This window comes from Bos indicus x Bos taurus, chromosome 25 (genome assembly GCF_003369695.1).
Source record: "Bos indicus x Bos taurus breed Angus x Brahman F1 hybrid chromosome 25, Bos_hybrid_MaternalHap_v2.0, whole genome shotgun sequence".
In the NCBI taxonomy this organism is placed as follows: Eukaryota; Metazoa; Chordata; class Mammalia; order Artiodactyla; family Bovidae; genus Bos; species Bos indicus x Bos taurus.
Genome location: NC_040100.1, coordinates 10,066,218 through 10,090,430, shown reverse-complemented (window position 1 = coordinate 10,090,430; position 24,213 = coordinate 10,066,218).

Sequence of the window (24,213 nt, the reverse complement as noted above, 5' to 3'; positions counted from 1 at the left end):
AAGGCTCGTCCACGGATGTGCTGTGGCCTGAAGACCCCACAGCCAATTTTTCCCACGGTCAGCCGAGTGATGAGGTCCACTGAGGCCAGCCGGCACCAATAGGCATGGAGGGCCAGAGGAGAAAGCACTTCCGAGAACTTGCGGGCTCAATAAACATCAGCCAGTGGATTCCAGGCTCTGACCCATAACACAAGCCTCTCTCCTCCCATGGAAAGGAGTAAAAACACAGGAAAAGCAGAAATCCTCTCTCTCTCTTAAGCAGGAATGTGGGTGTGTGTGTGCACACACACATATACACACTTTTAAACACAACCTCATTTGATCTTCTCAACAGGCCTGTGAAACCGTCTGGGCAAATATTATTATCTCAATTAATAGATGATCAAACTGAGCTGCAGCAAGTTTAAACAACCTGGCCAAACTCAACCCCACCAATAAACTCAGGCCCGGGCTCTGGGGCCATCCACTCTCTGCCTCTCTGCACAATTGCCCTAAATAATTCCCAGATGCCCACGGGGAGGATCAAGAGTCTACCTTTCCCCTTCAACAGCAGCGAGGAGGTTTTAAATTTTTATTTTTTGAAAGTGCCAGAGAACGTTTTCAATAGTTCCTGCCTCTATAAGCCTTCTCTTCTGGATGAAAAAGAATCCGGTTGGCGAGCCTGCTCTGCAGATGGCCACAGCCAAATGCCTAACAGCTTCGGTCCTGCATTTGATTGCAAGCAATGAAGAAAAACAAAGGAATTCTTAAACCGTGGCGAGGCCTGCCTGGCTTCGGCACATTCTTTAAGATGTGTGCGAGGCCGCCTTTCAATAATTTTTAGTGCATTATTCTCGCGAATCTTTGAAGTTTCTCTGATGGAGAAAACATTTTCTTAAGTTATTGGCTTTTCCACAAAAGCAAAATATGGGAGCCTTATGATCTTAGCTCTCACAGCTCATAAAGACTTGTGCAGAAGCGGTAGCCAGGCCTGTAAGGCCTTTTTCCTATTTTCCAGGAGAAATAAAAAAAGCCCCTAGCCATGTGACCCAGCTCCCACGGCCCCTTTGTCAGGGGGAGAAGGAAACACTGGCTGTCTACTGGAGCCTCCAGGCCTCTCTTAGAGACAAGAAAGAGACTGCGGATGAAGTCTGAATTCATCAGAGAATCAGGACAATGCACAGAATTCCTCTTAACATGTCTCCTAACCCCTGCTTTCCTTGAAACACTGCCTTGCCCTCAATTGCACCAATAACCTTTTTCAAATACCATGTCTGACCCCATGATCCCTTTTCATGAAACTTCCGAGGCTCTCTATGGACCTCTGTGTCAATACAAAACCCTCTGACCCCAAGCCCGAGCATCTGGTTGCTTGTCACCCACGGTAGCAGCTGAGAAGGTTCCCTTCTCACCTGGTCCCTGCCTGTTTGCCTAAGCAGCCTAGGTCCTCTGTCATCTGCCCTGATACTAAATCCCCAGCCCACCCAGCCTCTGGGCCTTCGAGGGTTTCCTCCTCTGCTGTGTTTATCCAAATGATGCCATTGGCCCGTGAGTCAGGCAGACCAGAGTTCAAATCCTCTACCACTTAAAGACAGGTCACATCTTCTGGTCAAGATTATGAGGATTAAAACAAAGGAGATGGACTTCCCTGGTGGATCAATTGTTGTGAGTCCACCTGCCAACGCAGGGGACACAGGTTTGACCCCTGGTCTGGGAGGATTCCACATGCCGCAGGGGAAATAAGCCCATGTGTCACAACTACTGAGCTTTCATGCCCTACAGTCCATGCTCTGCAGCAAAAGAAGTCCCTGCAATAATAAGCCCATGCACTGCAACTACAGAGTAGAGCCCACTCACCGCAACTAGGGAAAGCCCGTGCACCAACACAGATGCCCCTCAAAAAAGATAACCATACCTGGCACAGAAGCAGCTCTTTACCACATCTGGGTGAAGACACCCAAACACTTCCATCCACCCATGTGCAGAGAGGTGTGGAAGTATTATATGACATTTGTCAGCTCTTCTTTGCAGTGAAGATGCTCCCATGCATAGAATGTGTGATTTTAAGATTCACAAGCAACCCTTTCCTCTAAGCAGCCTGTCCTAACTCACCTGCCATTTGTCTACACCGTCTTCCTTTCTTCCTAAGAAGACTGCCAGCTTGAAGGTTGGTCGTGCTTGCTAAGCAGTCCTTCCTTCGCTAAGTCTTCACTCCTTTGCTTTGCACCCCCAACACATGCTAATAAGCCCTGCCCTACAACAGGGCAGTTTGGCACCAGCATGCATAGGACTGAGGCCATGCAGATCGAGGAGAGAAAGAGGAATGTTAGGGTGTGAGAGGGCATTCAGGCAGGCCCCAGGTTCAGGACCCACATCACAGAGCCTGGAGCAGCCAGTGACGGAGCAGCCTGAGAGCTAGGATCCAAAAGATCATCATGAAGTCTAGCTTATCACCGGTGGGAATGTGCCTCTGGCAGATGGGTAGGGCCCATGGATAATCTCCACCTGGAAAAATAAATGAATGGGGACTTTCCTGGTGGTCCAGTGGCTAAGACCCCAAACTCGCAATACGGGGGCCCAGGTTCGATCCCTGGTCAGGGAACTAGATCCCACATGCCACAACTAAGAGTTCACATGTTGTAACAAAGAAGGAAGATCCTGCATGCTGCAACCTAGCCCTAGTGCAGCCAAATAAGTAAATACTTTTTAAAAAAATAAATGAACAAAGAAATGGACTGCCAAAGTCCAGATAAGATAGCCACTTCTTACTTCTGAACAATCCAGAGATATGTCCAACCAACAAGATATTACTCAGGTATCTGGGAATATAAAGCCAAGTTCCTTCAAACCTTCTCCCTAAGAAAATATGGCTGGAGGTGGTCTCACAGGGGATAATGGGGTCTAGAGAGGGCTGCAGGGTGAAAAGAAGAGCCACTAAAGGCACCTGGAGAAGAAGCCAGGAGGTTAAGACACACACTCCTCCCGACCAGAAGCCAGCAGTCCATGTGATGAGCTCCACTGTGTATGGTGAGCTCAGATTCCATGGGTGAGGCAGGTGCTGGCACAGAGGATGTACGATGCAGATGGGAGGCTAAACAGGGAGCTGATGTTCAAAAATCACTTGGAATTGGAATAACACATGGAGCAGCCTAGTTCCAGGCCACTCCATCAGCAGAGAAGGTGCCTTCAATATACTGTGTTGACCACTTTAACAGATGGCAGTAGTAGCAGGATTTTTTTTTTTTTAATGCTTTTTTCTGGTAACAGAATATATCCTACTTTCAAAGACAGACACAGATAAGACTGATCCCATCTCCATGTAGCTATGAGTCCTCAGGTCGGTATAATTAGAGCATTGAATCCCCCTCACTGCAGTGATTGGTCAGTGAAGGGTCACATGGCCAGAGCTGAACCAATAGGAGTCATCCCTGGGACTTTGCCTGGAGTTGGGGTTGGGCAGCAAAAGGCAGGAGAAGGCAATGGCACCCCACTCCAGTACTCTTGCCTGGAAAATCCCATGGACGGAGGAACCTGGTGGGCTGCAGTCCGTGGGGTCGCTGAGGGTCGGACACGACTGAGCGACTTCACTTTCACTTTTCACTTTCACGCATTGGAGAAGGAAATGGCGACCCACTCCAGTGTTCTTGCCTGGAGAATCCCAGGGACGGGGGAGCCTGGTGGGCTGCCGTCTATGGGGTCCCACAGAGTCGGACACGACTAAAGCGACTCAGCAGCAGCAGCAGAAGGCAGTACTTTCTTTTCACTGGGATTCAATTCCCCAGCTTTAAGGACAACGTGGATCTACAGTTGCTGGAGGCTGTCTTTGCAAACCATGGGAACAGCCTGCCTGAGAATAAAATGTGCCCAAGAGAGAAAGAACCCAAGAGGAAATGAAAAAGAGACTCTCAGTGATTAATGGGTTAAAACCTTAGGTCCAACCGTACCTGAAGACCATATTCATCTCCCTTGAACACATCTTCCCTGGGACACCAGCCAGTAACTCTCCTTTTTCTTTTAATTCAGGTTTCTATTACTTGTAACTGAAATCATTCTGACTTATACACCTGGCTTCTTGGCTCAGGGCCAGGCTGATTCATTCTTCACGTGTCTTGTCTTCATTCCTGGATGCTAAGCAAGATTGAGGCAGGCAAAAGCCGGCAGGAGAGCTCATGGCACCTCTTAGTTACACCCACTTGGCACAATGGAAACAGTGCCAGAAATTTGGCATCAGGCAGACTGTATTCAAATCTCCATCCCTCCATTTACCAGCTGCATGACCCAGGTTAGTTATCTAATCATGCTAAGGCTTCGTTTTTCCATCTTAAAAAATGGTAACAATAACATCTACCTCATAGGCTTTTTGTGAAGTTTTAATGAGATCAGGAATATAAAGGACTTGATCCCATGTCTGGCTCACTGCAGGAGTTTGATAAACGGCAGCAATTTCATGTCACCGTGGTGTATCTGTCCTTGCATGTTCAGCACTGGGAGCAAGAATGGCATAGATTATTGAAATACATAAGTAAGGTCCTCATAATAGCATTGCTGCCAATGGTTTCAACCTTCTCCCATGTCTTTCTTTTTCCTCTTTTTTAACCAGAGCTGCTAAATACCAACCAAATCTCCCAGAGGGATATGAAAGAAGGGGAAAATACACAGCTGTAGCCTCTGAGTGGTGACACCCCTGGACCCAGGGATGGCCTCTCGAGCTGTCCCGGCTATAGAACGGAGCCTGTGGATCCCCGTGTCTTTCCAGTCTGTGTTCTGGCCACTTTCCTCCTCCAGCTCAGGCTCAGGGACACGCGGATCAGAGGCTCCCACTCTGGCTGGGTGGAAACCTGGGTTCTCTGCTGGGTGTCACGAGGCCCTTCCCCGGCCAACAGTGCTTGGTTAAGCCTCAGTTTTCCCATCTGTGAACTGGAAATGCAGATCAGATGATCTCTGAAGTCCCTCCCAGGTAGGAGCCTTTATGGCACCCCACTCCAGTACTTTTGCCTGGAAAATCCCATGGACAGAGGAGCCTGGTAGGCTGCAGTCCATGGGGTCGCTAGAGTCAGACACGACTGAGTGACTTCACTTTCACTTTTCACTTTCATGCATCAGAGAAGGAAATGGCAACCCACTCCAATGTTCTTGCCTGGAGAATCCCAGGGATGGGGGAGCCTGGTGGGCTGCCGTCTGTTGAGTCGCACAGAGTCGGACACGACTGTAGCGACTTGGCAGCAGCAGCAGCAGCCTTCACTAGGGATCCCTCTGTTTCAAAATAATGCTCCTGCCTAAATCTCCCATAAGGTTACCCTCAGTAGCTGCAGTTCCCAGACTCTAGAGCTTGGACTCTAGGCTATGGCACCCCACACCAGTTACTCTTGCCTGGAAAATCCCATGGACAGAGGAGCCTGGTAGGCTGCAGTCCATGGGGTCACTAAGAGTCAGACATGACTGAGTGACTTCACTTTTACTTTTCACTTTCATGTATTGGAGAAGGAAATGGCAACCCACTCCAGTGTTCTTGCTTGGAGAATCCCAGGGACGGGGGAGCCTGGTGGGCTGCCGTCTATGGTGTCGCACAGAGTCGGACACGACTGAAGCGACTTAGCAGCAGCAGCAGCAGCAGAGCTTGGGCTCAATAGTTGCCACTCAGGGGCTTAGATGCCCCTCAGCCTGTGGTATCTTCCCAGACCAGGGATTGAACCTGAGTCTCTTGCACTGGCAGGTGGATTCTTAACCACTGGACCATCAGGGAAGCCTTGGCATACAGTTTTTATTCCTGCTTCAGGAAGCACCCAGAGGAGCCCAGGGATGGGAGATTAGCAGGTGGCATGGTTCTCAGAGTGCTGTCCCCAGGCCCATGGTATCAGCATTATCTGGGGACCCATTAGAGATACAAATCCTGAGCCCCTAACCCAGACCAAGGGCAGGGGTGGGGGCAGCGATTTGTGTTTTAACAAGCCTTCTAGAGAACTCTGATACACACTACAGAACATTCTAGAGCTGTACCATCCAACATGAGAGCCACTAACTATATGCACCTATTTCAAATTAAATTGGCAAAAACTGAATAAATCTTGAAAGTCAAATCCCCCACTCACACATATCAAGAGCTCGACAGCCCTGTAACTACTGGATACCATATCGGACAGGGCAAAAATAGAGCATCTCCATCACTGCAGGAAGTTCCATCGGATCGTGCTTCTCCAAGTGTAGACCAGCAGCACTGGCCTTGTTGGAAGCATGTTAGACGATGACTCTCTCACCCTATCCCAGATCTGCTGGTTCAGAACCTGCATCTTCCCAAGTTCCCTGCATAATTAGAAAGCACCTTAGAGTCTGAGATGCACTGGGTTGAACCATCCAGAACAGAAGAACTGGGTGACCGATGAACCCTGCCAAGAAGAACAGCACAGAACCCACCAGCATTAGGACAGGGTAATATTTACAGCCTCTGTGAACCCAGCATGGCCATGACTGCACACCCCAACAACACAATGGCTTCCTAAAAACTCATCATTGCAATTGACATGCCACAGGCATCGTGGCCTCCATACATGATAACCACGTACCGTTACTCTACAAACAAGGCCCTGGCTACATACAGCACACCATCACAGTTGCCAGACTTTACAATATTGCCCTCCACATCAGAGTATCCAACTGTCAGCTCCCCCATAACTGGGGTTCCAAATCGGACTTGGGATGTGGGGAGGGGGCTTCTCCAGGAAACTAGGAGAGGCAGAGACCATTCAGGACTTACTGCCACAAAGTTCTCAGTGGCTATGGGGTTTGCCAAGTCTGTCTGTGGTGTCTGATTCCCAATGATGCTGAAATTCACTTTCAGCGTCAGGCTTCCTGTGTTGCCATGGAAAGGCTCCTTATCAACAACCCCCAAGCCCAGACTGAGGCTTCACTGCTCACCTCAGAGAAAGGAGCCCACCAGCTTGTCCTCCAGGCTCACTGAGAGACTGTGGCCCTCCTATCAGGAAGAGCTGTTCATCCCCAAATTCATCACTGTTGAGAACTTCCACTGACAAGACCATCTTGAGGTTGCTTCGCCACAAGATTATTAATTGGTCTAAGGGAGATTCCTGATGGGGTGTCAACAGCCAAGACGAACGGAGAACAATTATGTCTTCATAGCAGCATTGAGGTTTGCTGGATTTTTCCTGCTTCTGTGGCCTCTTGACTGCACCCTCAAATACGGCCCATGGTGACAATCATATCAACTAATGCTTGCATTAGAATTGTAATGTCACAAGCCATCTGCTGGCAGGTTTGCAGGGCTGTGTAGGTAGCAGCTTTCAAGGAGTCCCACCACCGGCTAATGTTCCTGGGGCCACTAATTTCAGACCAGAAACCCCAAAACTGCAAGCTTCACTTTCACCCACTAGACCCCAGGCAGATCAAAATCCCTGCATTTCCACTTTGCTGACCTGTGAACAAAACCAAAGGCTTCTCCCAGCCTCGAGTGACCTTGAACCAAGTCCATGTCTCTTCTTCAGCTCCTGCCTGGCCATGAAAGCTAACATCAGGAAAGATGCTCTGGGGGCCCAGAGCGCAGGGTCCAAGGGCCAGCTCATCTGCTTGTTAGGCTTCAATCTTCTTTAAAAAGAGGAAAGAAGGCCTTCCCTGGTGGCTCAGTGATGAAGAATCTGCCTGCTAATACAGGAGACATAGGTTCAAGCCCTGATCCAGGAAGATTCCCACATGCCACAGAACAACTACTGAGCCTGTGCTTGGAGCCCAGGAGCTAAACTACTGAGCCCAAGTGCGGCAACTACCGAAGCCCGTGTGCCCTGGAGCCAGTGCTCTGGAAGGAGAAAGGCCACCGTGATGAGAAGCTCGTGCAGCACAAGTAGAGAGCAGACCCCACTCTCTGCAACTAGAGACAAGTCTGCACAGCAACGAAGATGCTGCACCATCAAATATAAACAGGATAATAAACTTACTTAAATAAATCTTTTTTTAAGGATGGAAAAAATGGAAAAATTTTGGAAAAATTAGATGGAAAAAATCGCTAAAAGCTAGAAAAAAAATAAAAATAGAAAAGGGAGGAGGGCAGAAGAATGTTCCATCGCTCTGGTTGTGTAATGAATCAGTCCACAACATTGCAATGTGGAACGCCCACTTGTTATGTTCACGGATTCTCTGGGTCAGGAATTAGGACAGAGCACCGCAGGACGCCTCATCTCTGCCCCAATGTGCTCGAGGCCTCAACTGGGAGTTTCAAACAGCTGCAACTTGATCAGCTGAGGTGCCTCTCTCCTGCGGCCTCTCTCTCTGTCTCTCTGAGGTCTGCGCTGTTCCGTGTGGAGGTCCCAGGGTAAATGGATTTCTTCCACGTTGGCTCAGAGTTCCCAAGACACATCTTGCTTGGTGATGTGGCGGGAACCCTCCTCCTCCACACACTGGGGTTGTAGCCAGAATCCCTTTTAATTGTTGCAGCCATCTTCAAAAAACACGCTAATATCTCCCTTGAAGAGGTGACGCCAGGATTAAATGCCTTGAAGGCTGTGAAGATTGGGGGAGGAAAAGTGCCCCAAGTGTGCCCATGCACCCCACAAATGTTGGCCAAGCACCTGCCTTGTCCTAGACACCAGGGGATGCTCTCAAATCCCCCTTGTCCAGCTGGGAGGCGGGGGACATTCCTCAATGGCTCTTATTGAAGGGTGAATGTGATCAAGTGTTAGAAAGGAGGCAGAAATAAGGAGCTAAGGGAAGCAGGAAGGAGCAAGGGATAGACAGACAGATGGACAGACAGGTGACAGACACAGATAACATGAGTGAAATCCCTTTGCAAAACCACCATGGACTGATACTTTGGTGGCAGCAGTAATGGTGGCAAAAATCCTAGAGAGTCTGGAGATACCTGAAATCACTCTGCTTTCTGGGCTTGGCTCTCTTGCAGCTCCCTTTCCTCTCTCCGTTCTGCCCCTCTCCGGCCCCCTGCCTTCCTCCAGGCCTGGCCTCCATGGTCAAGATCCCCACATCTGCCTCCAGCCCAGGTTTCCCCACCATTTGGGGGTTAACATTTTCTGATGTTCCCCGCAGGGTTTGAAAGCACAGCTGTTATTGCCATTTGGAAAAAAAATTTTTTTTCCATATTGTTCAGCTCTCTCTTGGAAACAACCACACTGCCATCCTCTGGCCAAAGTCTGGATTCTGCTTGCAGCAGGCTTCCCTTTTATGGTTGGAGGATGGCTTTCACAGCACTCCTGGGCTCTATCTGAAGGACACCCCTGCTCCCTGGGGGCTTCCCAGGTGGCGCTACTGGTACTCCTGCCAGTGCAGGAGACAGGAGATGCAGATTCGATCCCTGGGTCGAGAAGATCCCCTGGAGAAGGAAAAGAAAAGCCACTCCATTACTCCTGCCTGAAAAATCCCATGGGCAGAGGAGCCCGGCAACCTACAGTTCATGATGTTGCAAAGAGTCTCATATGACTGAGCAACTGAGCACGCACAGAGCTCTGCAAGGAGAATTCTGGAAATGGAGAGCAAGTCACCAGGAAAATTGGGTGACTCAAAGCAAAACAAGGAAAAAGAATTCTTGGGTAAGGAAATTAAACTCTGAGGCCACCCTTTGGGTCAGGAAGAAACATCCCTGCAGGTAAAAGTGATGTGGGCTGGACTTTCTCCCCGAGACCTGGTTCACTGGCATGGGAGCCATACTTGGAAGGGTGCAAGGTAGTGTAACCAGGGCTCCAGATTGGAAGCCAACAGTGTGCACTCAAGCTTCCTGCTGGGCAAAAAATTAAGAGGTTGACAGCCGTTTACCTATATAAGTCACATATGTTTGTGTCTGCCTCTTCTCAACAAGTGAAAGTTATTGTGTTAGTATATGAGAGTGATGAGCTTCTCAATTCATTTATTCATTTTTCTAGATTCACTCGTTTGTTCATTCAATGCACCTTTTATAGTGCCGGGCACTGACCTAGGTGCTAAGAACAGAAAATCCAGAAAAATCCCTGCCTTCCAGGAGTTTGCTTTAATACAAAAAGACAGACAAATAAAATATGTAAATACAATGCATGGTGTGTTAGAAGATGCTGAGGAAGACGACAACAACCCCGTAAAGAGCCTGCCTGCAATGCAGGAGACCTGGGTTTGATCCTGGGTTGGGAAGATCCTCTGGAGAAGGAAACGGCAACCCACTGCAGTATTCTTGCCTGGGAAATCGCATGGACAGGGGAGCCTGGCGGGCGACCGTCCATGGGGTCGCAAAGAGTTGGACACGACTTAGCGACTAAACAACAGCAAAGAGACAAATAAAATACGTAAATAAAAGGTACAGTGTATTGGAAGATGATAAGGAGTGGTGGGGGCAATGCCGTTGCCAAAGGCGTTCCAGGAAGGCCTGAAGGTGATACGGAGGAAAGACCTAAAGATGGGAAAGAAACCACTGGCTTCCGGAGGAAGGGGATTCCAGGCAGAGGGAACAGCAAACACTAAAGCGTTGCCATAAGAGCGTGCTTGCTATGTTTAAGGACATTAAGGAGCCAATATGGCAGGAAGAAAGCAAGTGAAGAGAAGCACAGATGGGGAAGAAACAGCGGGGAAGGGAGGGTCATGGGGCCCAAATTCTATAGCAACCTGAAGGCCATTGTGCAGCCCTTAGCTTTCACTCTGATGGAAGGAGGGGTCCTTGCAGCACTTGAGGATGTGACCTCTGAGCCCATTCTGACTGCTTACTGAGGATAAAAGGAAGGGGAACAATAGTAGGAAGAGATGGAGTAGTTGGGAGGCTACTGCAATGATCTGAGCAAAGAAGAGCGTGGATCGGAACAAGGTGGTAGCAGTAAGGACATGAGAAGCAGCCATACTCAGGGTACACTGGGGTGACCGAGCCACACCAAGAGTTATACACTGTATGAGAGAGAAAGAGCGACTAGCAGGACTCCAGGGTCTTCACACGATGTTGCGCATCTCCAAGGAGCATCATTCATCCAGAGAGGCTGGACCTGACTGTTTGAGGACCTGAGAAACAAGTCACATCATCGGCTATTCTCGGGGGGAACTGGTCGTCTTCTTCTTCAGTGGAATTTATTTCATGGTCCATCTCTTCTGTATGTTTGCAGTGTTTTGCCATTATAGGCTTCTAAGAATAAGATCACGAAAGACAGTGCCCTAAGACCCTCATCAGACAAACGGGAAACTAGTTTGGGGGCGGAGCCGAGTTTCCCCACATCAGGGATTTTGACTCAGTGCTGAGTGGCTGGGGGGGTCCCATACCTGGGATTATCTAAATCCTAAAAGCCCATTGCTTTTAAGCAAACTCATCTGTATACATCTCACCATCTTGTCTCTTGTTCCTGCCATCTTTGCCTGGGAGATAAGCAGTATAATAGAGAAGAACAAGTATTGCAAGGCTGTAATCTACAGTTAACACCTACACACAGAGAGGCCACTGGTCAAGAGGATTGAAAAATCATTTCCCTTTTCCCATCTTCTTCCATCTCTTCTTCTATCTTCTAGCTGCCTAGAGCCAGAGGTCCCCCACATTTAAATCTCCATTGTATCTATGGTGCAGCTCATGAGACGGAATTTTTTAACAGCAATCATATTTATTCACATTTCACGTACCCTCTGCATTTTGGATGAAATACCTTCCCCCAAAGAACTCTCACCACATATTCTAAGCACATTGGAAAGCCCTCTGTTTGCATGCTCGCTGGTTTTCTGAATATCAGAGTGTCCTCTTCTTCTCCAGGGCTGCTGCTAACACATCAAATAATTTAATGCTGTTTTTAATAAATGGAAAGATCAGAGTGCAATTCAAATGCTTGGTATTAGGCATTTATTTGATGGAGATACTATTTTCCACAGCAAGATACATTTCTCTTTCCTCGGGTTATTATTAAAAACAGAAATTGGGCCATGCGTTGATGGAATCAAACTGCAGCACATACACTTTGTGGATGCTAAAAACAAAAGAAACGGTGCATACTCTCAAAGCCTGAGTGTTGCCTGGTCTCCTTGTACATGAAGTCTCAGGCAAAGGTTCTCAGGCAGGTCCCAGACCAGTCCCAGCTACCTCACCTGGGAACTTGTGGGAAATGAACATTCTTGAACCCTCTCCATACCTCCTGACTCAGAAACACTGGGACCTATAGTTTCACTGGCTCTCCAGGTGATTCTGATGAATGTTTAAGTTGGAGAACCAAAGAGTCCTAGAGATTGGGACTCTTTAAAGAGTGGCAGGAAATTATTGCTTAAAGAAAGCATATAGGATTGTGATTTTTTTTTTTTTTTGAATATATATAGTCACAGTCTCTAAAGAAAAGCAAAGTCGCCAAGCAAGGTGATAGCAGGAAAATTCTAACCATATTGTGCTTTGGGAGGGTTATTCATCTAACAATATGGATGAATGGACTTCCTGGTGGCCCAGCGGCTAAGACTCTGTGTTACCAATGCAAGGGGCCTGAGTTCTTTCCCTGGTCAGGGCACCAGATCCCACGTGCCACAGCAAAGGTAGAAGATCCCACGTGCAGCAACTAAGACCCAGTGCAGCCAAATAAATAAATATTTTTTAAAATATAAAAATAAAAACACGGATGAAGGTCCCACACTTTGCCAGGAAGTGGGAATTTGGGGCAGAATGAGCAGTGGTCCCCACCTGCAAGGACATCCAGTTTTATGAGAGAACAAGAGCATCCTAAGGATAGTTAGAAGTCATAAGTGTTAAGAGATGTGGGTAGAACCATGGAGCCAGCAGAGATGGAGGCCTGGCTCTGGCTAGGGCAACACAAGAAGTATCCACAGGGGAGAAAACCCTTGAACTCAGCCTTGAAAGAGCAGGAGTTGTCGAGGAAGAAGTGAGAATTACCTGTTAAGCAAGGAAAACTGAGAAGCGAAAAAAGGACCTGATGGCCCCAGGGAGCACTGAGAAGTATGTGGTAGGTTCAGTTGCTTTAAAATGACCCTCCAGGCCCAGCAAAGGGTGTCATTTTACATGGAAGAAGGGTTTCGGAGTGTTCAGAATCATTCCCCGGAACGAGGGCTCAGACCAGCTATAACCCTATTGTCTTCTGCCCCGGAAGGAATTTAAAGAGTCGCTTCCTCATCAGATACTTGCATTCACTTCTATAATATTCCTGCTAGTCCTCTGCCACCTGCAGGCTCACCCCAAGCACTTCTGATTTCAGAAGGCCAGACGCATGCTGAGCAGGACCACTCATGGGAGACAGGAGCGCTCTCACAAGGGAAAGAAGGAAAAGCCAAGACCACGCTGTCACACGCCATACTGGTCTGGAAGTCTTCCTTGAATACCCACTCAATGGCCAGCCAGCTCCACCGTCAGCTCCACTGGTCAGCTTTGAGTCCATTATGTAACCTCTCTCTACTTCAGTTTCTTCATCTGTAAAATGGGCATAACAATAATCTCTAATTTGTAGGGATTATTAGGGGGATTAAATTATATTTTAATATATATAAAGTACATAAGACAGTGCCTGAAGATAGTAAACGTTATACATGTGTTAGCTATTATCATCATCACCATCATCACCACCACACCATCAGCATCACCATGACCATCAGCATCAGCACCATCACCATCATCACCACCACAGCAGCAGCAGCAGCAGCACCATCATTATTATCACCGCCATCATTACCATCACCTTCACCATCACCTCCACACCACCACCATCACCACCACACCATCTCCATCATCACCATCACCATCATGAGCACCAGCATCATCAGCCGTGCTATCATCACCATCAAGTCTGCTCAATCCCAGAGCCTGATGAGGGGTCCAGGAACACCAGGCTAACAGTATGACAACAGCTGATCACACTGAACTGATAAATATAACTAAATATATTTCCTTCACCTCAATCCAATCCCACTCCTCATTGGCAGCTTGACTGCCTTCTGTAACATCTCTCCACAGCAATTGCTAATCCATGTTTGAATTCCTCCCCTAGTGGAGAACTGACTGCCTTCCCAGAAGTTCATCCAGCTGCCAGATCCAACAACTTGACTCTAGGGCTTTAACATTTCTGTGGTTCTAAGAACATCCACGTGATACCACTGTGGAATTACTTTTGTCAGTTAGAATAAAACTAGAAAACAGGCCATTATTTGTCCCACCTCGATCCTTTTTTATGCCAGGGCAAACTTTTTGATATTATTCTCATTGAGAGGTGGAGTCTAATTCCACCCACCCTCATTTGGATCTAGGCTAGGCTTAATAACTGGCTTGATCAGTAAAATATCACAGAAGTGACTTCCACCCAGATCTCTTGAACCCAGCCATCACCTTGTGAGAAAGCCCAAGCGGCCACCTGGAGATGCCCCAGTGGAGGAGAACTGAGGCCCGTGACCCACAGCAGCAAATGAACTCTAGCTGGAAGCCAGCACCAGCTTCCCAGCCGTGTGAGGGCTCCATCTTGGAAGTGAATCTTTAGCTGCCCCATGCAGTCCATCCATGCAGCTGATGCCACATGAAGCAGACGTACCCATCTCCATCAAGTCCCAATCAAATTTCAAATTCATGAGCCAAATGAATAATCATCATTGTTCACAGGTTCTAAATCCAGAGGTGATCAGTTAAACTGCAATAAACAGCTGAAACATCCTGAAAGAACTGAAACATCTTATCCTTTTTATCTGAGAACCACCATTAAACTCCTTCAGAATAAGCTTATAAGGGAGCCACTTCCAGTTGATCTGAGTCGGTGCTGGGAATTAAACACTATAATCTGAGAGTTGATTAAAAGACTCTTCCTTACAATGAGGCACAGCCTTGCCTTCCTTAACTTCATTCATCCATTCAACAAACACCTACAGTACATACCAACACCCACCAGGAACTATGCTCAAGACTATGGAAGAGAAAAACGGACCAGTCATTGTCTCAAGGACTTCATGCTCTAGCAGAGAAGAAGAAGATCTGAACCCTCCCAAACGAGGCAACGTTTCAGATGAGAAAAGATGTATCATTCAGTTCTAAGAAAACTCAGAAAAGAAAGAAATGTGTTCTGCCTGGTGGGGGATGATGGCAAGCTGACTCCAGAGGGATGAAAAGGATTTCCCACAGGGAGAAACGAAGGATAATGAGGTAGATAGAAGGTCCATGAAAGGACCAGGCACTTTCAGGGTCAGTTAGGAGGCTGATGTGATGGGAGCAGCAAAAGGCGTGGAGCAGAACGATGAGGCTGTGAAACTAGGCTGGAGTTAGATCGAGAAGGATTTTGTAAAAGAAGAGTTTGGGTTTTTCCTTGAACACCAGAAAAAGCTACAGCGGGGTTTTTGGCAAAGGCATAGCAGAAGCAGACCTGCATTTCTGGGTTTCCCAGGTGACTCAGCGGTAAAGCATCTGCCTGCCAAGCAGGAGACACAGGTTCAATCTCTGAGCTGGGAAGATTCCCTGGAGAAGGAAATGGCAACCCACTCCTAGTATTCATGCCAGGAAAATCCCATGGACAGAGAAGCCACAGGCTATAGTCCATAGAGTCACAAACAGTCAGACACAACTCAGCAACTCAACAACAAGAACAGTCTGGCTGTAGTGACAGGAGCATATTGAAAGAGGGCAAACTGGGAGCCTTTCCAGTAGCCTGGTCGGGAAATGAGGGCATCCTGAAATAAGGCAGTGGAGATGTGGAAGACATTTCTTTGGAAAAAGTTACAAAGCCCATTTGAAGATCAACTGGGTGAGGCAGAGAAACCAGTCAGGGATGATCCCAGACTGTTGGTTGGGGAGGGTCCATTCAACTGACAGCCAATGGCAGCAGGAGCAGGCCTGAGGGAGGGGCAGACAAAAGTCCCCTCTGGTTCTTTTTAGGCAACTCGCACCTGGCTCTTGGGACATCCCAAGGCCTGCTTCCATATCAAGTGCTCGAATCTCTCCGTTCCCATGATCCTCTGGTTTCCCCATTTCCAATAGGACCAGAATGTACATCTGACCAATGAGGAGAGCCTGCTCTCCCAAACCCCATGCCAAGAAAAGGCGAACGTGGGACTTCCCCGGTGACTCAGTGGTGAAGAATCCGCCTGCCAATGCAGGAGACACAGGTTCGATCCCTGATCCAGGAAGATCCCACATGCTGCAGGGCAACCAATTCCTTGCACTACAATGACTGTGCTCTGGAGCCCGGGAGCCCAACTACAGAGCCCTCACACTGCGACTACTGGGGCGGGAGTGCCCTGGAGCCCACGCTCCAAAACAAGATAAACCACCTCCACAAGAGGCCTGTGCCCCGCACCTGGAGAGCAGCCCCCGATCCCAGCAAGCAGAGAAAAGCCGTGCAGCTGCAAAGACCCAGCACAGCCAAAAGTAAATACATAAAATTGCTTTTAAAAAAAAGAAAAAAAGGACAAACCCTGTTAAGGTTTTTTTCTATAAGTATCTTTTTTAAGAGTTACAACATCAACGTATCAAGTACCCATAAAAGTACAGAGAATAATACAGAAATCACCCATAACCCCATTTCTCAGAGAGATTATTAATATTTGGGGATATTCCCGTTCAATGTTTCTTCTATTTATACATATTTGCTTTATCTGATTAATTTATAGCCTAAGCATTCGTCTAGGTCTCTCATATTTCCTGGAAAATATGCTTTGTTAAATGGCTGAAGAGCCCAACGTGGGTGTACCTAAATTAAATTAATCCCTACCATTAGACATTTAAGCCATTTTCATGCGTGTGGGTTTTGTTTTCTATTTGGTTTTGTTTCTGCTATGATAAAAACCTTGTGTCAAACATGCTTGGGTATAAATCTTGGGTGTTCTTTTCTAATTATTTCTTTAAGACAAATTTCTGAAATGATCCAAGGATTAAAAGATTGCAATACGTCCAAGATGCTTGGTGCTCAAGACAAAGTTTCCCGAGAGAGTTTTGTCGGGTCCTCTTGCTGACTGTGAAGGAATACACATGGCCACATTTTTTTGGAGCCTAAAGTTTCTGGAAGACATTTACTGACTCTTTCTTGGGGGAAATTTGAACCTTTTTCCTTCCCCATACCCTGTGATTTATAAGCAGCCTGAGCCGGCTCAGCTCCACCAACGCTGTCATCACACACTGTCAACCAAATGGAACAAAACCTCTAGGCTCCTTGAGTCTCTGAGCAAACACCAGGGAACAGTGGCTAGTCTCTCCCGCTTCCAAAGGAACATGATGCTTTAATAACGCCTGAGAATGCTTTTGTGAAGGCCTGCTCCCCAGAACTTTCCCGTCAGGCCCAGGGCCCAGCCAGCTTATGATCTGGGCCTGTCTTTCCTGAAATACAATGACCGGCCAGCCAAGTTCCTGGCCACTTCCCCTGCAAGGCTCTCCCAAGCCCTGTGCAAGGACCATGCAGCATGCTAGCCAACTGGTATCAAAGGAGCGTGAAGAGCATGCCTTGGCCCAGACCGTGGACCCCTGTCCAAGAGCTGCATGAGTTTCAGCTGGCTGTAGACACGCCAGCCCTCTCCAGTCCCTTCTTCATGACATATGGAATGTCTTTCTCAAAATTAGACTTGCTGCTTAGTGGGGGGCGCCTAGGAGGGAAGAGTTAGGATGATTTTAATCCTAAGCAAGTACAAATCACTGCAGAAGAGTCTGCTGCAGACCTAGAGAGAAGGGCTCCAAGCATGTTCGGACACTGAGCCAGGGCTCAGCCATCAGCAGAAAGCGCTGGCTTGGGGAGGAGCCAGACCTTCTCGGAACAGGAACACCCACCACTTTTTAGAGGTAACCCCAGAGCGGGTTAGACAATGGCACATCTAAGTGGAAGAAGGCAACGGATTACTGGTGGGGACAGAGGAACATGGCTGTGTTCAGGATAAAAGGCCAAAGGCAAGGTAAAGTGTCTTCATCACGAACTTCGGTCCAAGCCGGACAGACATAACAGTGTTTCATTTTAGGAAGATCACTTTGTGCACTGAGAAGACTCATGGCAGGCAAGACCTTGAGGCTGCAGGACGTTAGGAAGATGCTGCAACTGTCAAGGAGAGGGATGCTGAGGACACATGAGGGACGAGTGAGGAGGTGGAGGGAAGAAGAACTCAGGAGATACCACGAGGGTGGAACTGATAGAATCTGAAGACTATGGACATTCCACTGCGGACAGCTAACGGACTCCAATTTCCTCAACTGACAGTGACCATCACAGGGCCTGTTGCTGAGGGAGTTTGTGGAGCAAGTAAAATGACCTGAGCCAAGTGCTTAGAAAAGAGTCTGCAGGACTTCCCTGGTGGCCCAGTGGTTAAGAATCTGCCTTCCAACGCAGGGGATCCAGGTTTGATCCCTGGTCGGGAACTAAGATGGCACATGTTATGGGGCAACTAAGCCGACGAGCCACAGCCAGAGAGCCTGTGCCCGGCAGTGAAGAGCCCACGTGCTGCAGCCGAGACCCAACGCCGCCAAATAAAATAAATATTACAAAAGAAGAGGAAAAGTGCCTGACTTTTCTAACTCATTAAAGATGAAGTTCTAAGAAACTGTTCACTATCACCAAGAGATGGGAGCAACCTAAGTGCCCTTCGACAGATGAATAGATAAAGAAGATATGGGATATACATATATATAATGGGATACTGCTGCTGCTGCTGCTGCTAAGTCGCTTCAGTCATGTCCGACTCTGCGACCCCAGAGACGGCAGCCCACCAGGCTCCCCCGTCCCTGGGATTCTCCAGGCAAGAACACTGGAGTGGGTTGCCATTTCCTTCTCCAATGCATGAAAGGGAAAAGTCAAAGTGAAGTCGCTCAGTCGTGCCCGACTCTTAGAGACCCCATGGACTGCAACCTTCCAGGATCCTCCATCCATGGGATTTTCCAGGCAAGAGTACTGGAGTGGGGTGCCATTGCCTTCTCCGACTTTCCTTCCTAGTATTATATAATGACCATTATAAAATAATTATTATATGGCAGTTATAAAATAGACATGGATTAACACTGGACAAAGGAAGCCAAAAGACACGGGTGATGAAGTAATGTAAAATACAGTTTTTTCCAAAGACATAGGATGATATAAGGAAAAAAGCAAGCAAGTTTGAGAGATGTATTGAGACTGGAGTGTTCAAGAAAGGCAACAAAGATGACTCAAGAACTGGCAGACATAATGGAAAACAAGTAAGAATAGAACGTGATCCAAAACATTACATGGTGTAGAATGCAGCTTTGTGATTGCATCAGGGGTAGTAATGGAAAAACCAAGGGAAGGCAAATTCTCATGAGGTCTCTGTGTTATAAACGCTTGCAATTTTCCACCAGCCAGAAAGCTCCATGAGGACTGGGGCCTCACTCTCCTGTTCCCTTTGGTATTCCTAGTAACTAGTACATGGCGGGGCAGACCTAAAGTAGAGTGAGAAAACACGGAAGACTGTGACAACACAATGTGAAATGAGAAAAAAAAATCAAGACACATAAATACGGTATCTAAGTTAGAATTGCAATCATTAAAAATGTGCATGGGTGGACATGGGGGCTGGGGGAAGGAGGGAGGATGAGTTGGGCGAGAAGTACCAGCATATACACACTGCCATGCGTGAGACAGCTAGTGGGGAGTGGCTGTACAGCACAGGGAGCTCAGCTCAGGCTCGGTGGGTGGCCTGGAGGGGCGGGAGGGGCTAGGGGTTGGGAGGAAGGTCCAAGAGGGAGGGGATGTATATATATATGTATATATACACACTGCCGCTAAGTTGCTGCTAAGTCACTTCAGTCGTGTCCGACTCTGTGCGACCCCATAGACGGAAGCCCACGAGGCTCCCCCGTCCCTGGGATTCTCCAGGCAAGAACACTGGAGTGGGTTGTCATTTCCTTCTCCAATGCATGAAAGTGAAAGTGAAGACGCTCAGTCGTGTCCCACTCTTCGCGACCCCATGGACTGCAGCCTACCAGGCTCCACCATCCAAGGGATTTTCCAGGCAAGAGTACTGGAGTGGGTTGCCATTGCCTTCTAGAGTTACACTATTACAATCACTGATCATATATCGAACTATACATTTGATCAACTGCTTCAAGTCTAGTCATCATTTCCGTTGAAGGCTCAGTCATACACACTGCCATGCATAAAATAGTTAGTGGGGAGCTGCTGTACAGCACAGGGAGCTCAGCTCAGTGCTCGGCTGGTGGCCTGGAGGGGTGGGAGGGGCTGGGGGTTGGGAGGAAGGTCCAAGAGGGAAGGGATACGTATATATATGTGTGTATATACACACTGGAGAAGGAAATGGCAACCCACTCCAGTATTTTTGCCTGGAGAATCCCATGGACAGAGGAGCCTGGTGGGCCACGGTCCATAGGGTCGCAGAGAGTCGGACACAACTGAAGCGACTAAGCATATATACACACACATATTAGCCGATTCACATTGTACAGCAGAAACTAACACAATATTGTAAAGCAATTATCCTCCAATTAAAAATCCGCTTTTCAAAAAAGAGTCATTAATGCATAAAAAATGTGCATGAGATGAAAAAAAGACACAAATTTTAAGAGTGCATTACGGTGTGGGATTCTGAACGTGGACTTTTTTTCTTTTGTTCATTTCCTTAATTCTCCATAGTGGTTTTATAGTGATACTACTTGGACAATATTAAAACATACGCAATGAAAGGAGAGGTAGAAAGAGAAAGAAGAGAAGCGAGAAGAAGGGAAGGGGGAGGGGAGGGAGAGCAGAAGAGGATGGAGCCACCAAGCGAGTATGGACCATGGAGCCAGTACTTTGGCCTCGACCCCAACCAGGCCACCCACAAGCTGTGTGACCTTGAGCGAGCTCCTTAACCACTCTGTGTCTCTGTGCCCTCATCTACAAAACAGATAGAAAATGGATCTGGCACGCTTCTGAGGAAGAAACCCAGCAAAACTGTGCATGTCCGTCCTTTCTCACCGTGAGCTCCTGGGTCCCAGTCTGTGCCATTAATACACTGACGCTGTGGGGTCTGAATGATGCCAAATTCATCCTCGAGCTCATTTCTTACAGAAATGTCCAATCTGGGGCGGTCCCCCGTCCTCGAAAACTCTAGGAAACCTTACTTGGCTTCCTCAAGTCTGACCCGAAAGACCCACTTTCGATATATATGATCTCCCTAGGAAATAGGAAAAGCCAGGGATGACCAGGGTCCCCAAGAGCCACTGTTTCCTGGCAGAGGTTAGAGGTAGGTAATCCTGCACCCGGCTGAACTAGGTTTCCAGCTTTGACCTCGGAAAGCTGTACACACCAGCAAACAGTGAATGGGTTCTCCTTCCCAACACCCGTAACACCACCGTTTTACCGCCAGCAAGCCTAAAACATCCTAACAGAGTCAGTTCAGCTTTTCCCGGCCACCCCATGGAGAAAAGCACAAAGGGACACTCTGTCAAGGCCCAAAACAGCCCAGGAGGAAGCCTCACAGGGCGATTTCCCTGCCCCACTCGTGGGTATCAGTGGTCGCCTCTTTCCCTTTCAAAGTCATGGGGATGCATGCTCCGAGACCCACGTTCCTTAGGCCCCTCCAAAAGGGAGTGGATCAAGGCTGGTTCTCCACCCGTGGACGCAATCCTGAACAACTCCCCTCGACCCTCACACTTCACCCCGCCGACCCCAGAAATCCCAGCCGCCACCTCCAGCCCCAGCCCTTTCTTTCTGCTCATCCTTCTGCTCCAACACATGGGCTGTGCTCCCAGAGCCCTTGGCTCCTCCCAGTAATGTCTCTGCTCTTGTGGGACATGGGGACACAGAGGGAGTTGATCCCACCCAGATACCTTGTCCTTACAGAGCATGGAAACCCCCTGCTTGGGCATACCGGCCCCTTTTGAAGGGGTCTCTCCCTGAGCACTCCAGTCAGATCCCCTGGCTGACCTTCTCTCCAGCTCTCCTTTTGGACTCCATTCCTACTATACAGGGGGCTTCTCTGGTGGCTCAGTGGTAAAGAACCCACCCTGCCAATACAGGAGATGCAGGTTTGATCTCTGGGTCGGGAAGATCCCCTGGAGAAGGAAATGGTGACCCACTCCAGTATTCTTGCCTGGGAAATCCCATGGACAGAGGAGCCTGGTGGGGCTGCAGTCCATGGTTTCGCAAAAGAGTCGGACAAAACTTAGCAACTAAACAACAAAACCACCTACCGGTCAGTGATCCCACATCACAGCCAGCAGCCTTGTCTCTGACACTGAATGTACTAGCGGGACTTCCAGCAGATCCTCCTGACTCAGCATCAGGTGTTCAAGGTACCAGGGTCTGCACGTGGACTCTCGGGCAGGGGACGCTGCCTCGGTCCAAGCCTCAGCTGAGAGGTAACAGTCGGTAAACTCCCTTATCTTCCCTTTGGCTTTATTTTTAAAACTATCTTCTCAGCTGACCTTGCTCCCCTTGGGGAGCCTGTAAAAATAATCTTGGAAATGAGGTGCAAAAAACTTGGTGCCATGCCAGGCTCTCAACTGCATGCATTGTACATGCAACGAGTATCAGATCTTGAAAAGAGATGTTCCTCAAAAGTTACAAAGGAAGAAACTGAGGTCCTGGAGAATCAAATGACTGATCCAAGACCACTCAGCCAAAAAGCAATAGATTTCATGTTTCCAATTCACGTGTCCTGATTCCCGGCTGGCGATTTTTCTCCTGTGCCAAGGTACTCTGTAAAAATAAAGACTCAGGAGTAATGCGGTTTCTTCCCCAAGGCGGGGAGCCAAGCCAGGCAGCCCAGCTTCAGATCTAGGGCAGACAGTTCTTTGAAGTGAGGATAACACCTCAGGGAATAAAAGTCTGTCTGCTCAGAAGTGATCATGTGGAATTTGGGGCCCTCCTGTAGAACCCACTGGCCTCTTAGCTCAAGCAGTTAACATGTGCTCTGCTGTCCCAGGGAGGGCTCTGAGATGAAACAGCCGGCCGCCACACTTCCCAGCACAGCTGAAAACAGTCTGCAGGGGACTCTGGAGCAAGTCAGTCTCACTGGAGTGAAAAACAGCAGATGTCAGAGTTAGCCAGCAGCCCCGGGAAACCCAAGCCTGGTTGCGCTCAGCTCTGCCCTCGCAAATCATCCTCGGTCAAATCGCTCACTCACTCAAGGCAGCCTCTTGGCTCCTGCCTCTGCTTCTGCCTCCGAGGCCCATCTGTGGCTGCCAAGCAAGCTGGAAAGCCGGAAAGAAACCCTCAATGCTCCTCTGGGGCCACGATCCAGGAAGTTTCCTGGCTTGAAGTCAAAGACTCATAGACTCATAGGACCTTTAAGCTTGCAGGGACCATCAGGGGCCATCTTATAGATGAGAAGACTATGACTCAGGAAGTCGGCTTTGAGGCTTTGACAATGGCCTTCACCAAAGCTAACGCTGGCAAAACTCAGATCCCAGTGAGGCTTGTGTCAGCCTTCCGGAAGGGTCAGGGATGAGTGCACAGAAAAGATGGGTGTATGGATGGATGGATGAATGGGTGAGTGAATGGATGGATGGATGGATGGATGGACGGACGGACAGACAGACAGGGAAATGGGTGGGAGGATGGATGGATAAATGTTGTGATGGATGAATGCAGGGATAATTGGATGGGTAAATGGATGGGTGAGTAAGTGAGTGGATGGGTGGATTGATAGAAAGGGGGAGAGAGAGACAGAAGTAAACAGAGATAGACAGAAGCAAAGGTAGGAGAGAGGGACAGAAACAGGAAATGAGGCAGGAACAGACCAGGGCACTCATCTAAGAATCTGTGACCCGTGGGGAATAGCCTCAGCTCCTGGGTGGCCTCCACTGCGGCTCTTTTCACCTTGTCTCCCAGGGCAAAGGTGTTACAAAGGCCTGGGCTGGCCTGTCCTCATTGGTCGCCTCCCTGAGCCACCAGTGTCAGAGCCCAGGACCCCTTACCACCTCCCCAGACCCAGGAATTGCCTTGGCAATGGCCCACACCAGGAGGAGTTTTCCTTGTGATTTCCGCTTGTCTTTGGAATTTTCTAGAGATCACTTTCCAAACAGACCTACTCGTCCTCACTCATCTCCAAGATGATGCCAACTTGACCACATCAGCCAAGGCCAGGCCTCTCTGAAGTTCTTTCCCTTCCCTATCCACTGCCACCATCCCAGAGTGAGGCTTATCAGAAGGCATTCATTCCCGGTGTGGGTCAGAGTGACAGCCTGGCATCGGGGACAGGTCCATGGGATCCGACCCTGACCCTCTTATTTACCAGCAGGGTAATTTTAGGGGAGCATGTGAGTCCTCATCTATTAATAAGGGATGTAATAACCAGTGTTGTTGAGTCTCTTTGGGACACTGTGTTATCTGTCCTGGGCTCTGTTTTCCAGTGATCCAATAACCTGGGATCCTTTAGATTCCTCTTCTCAAA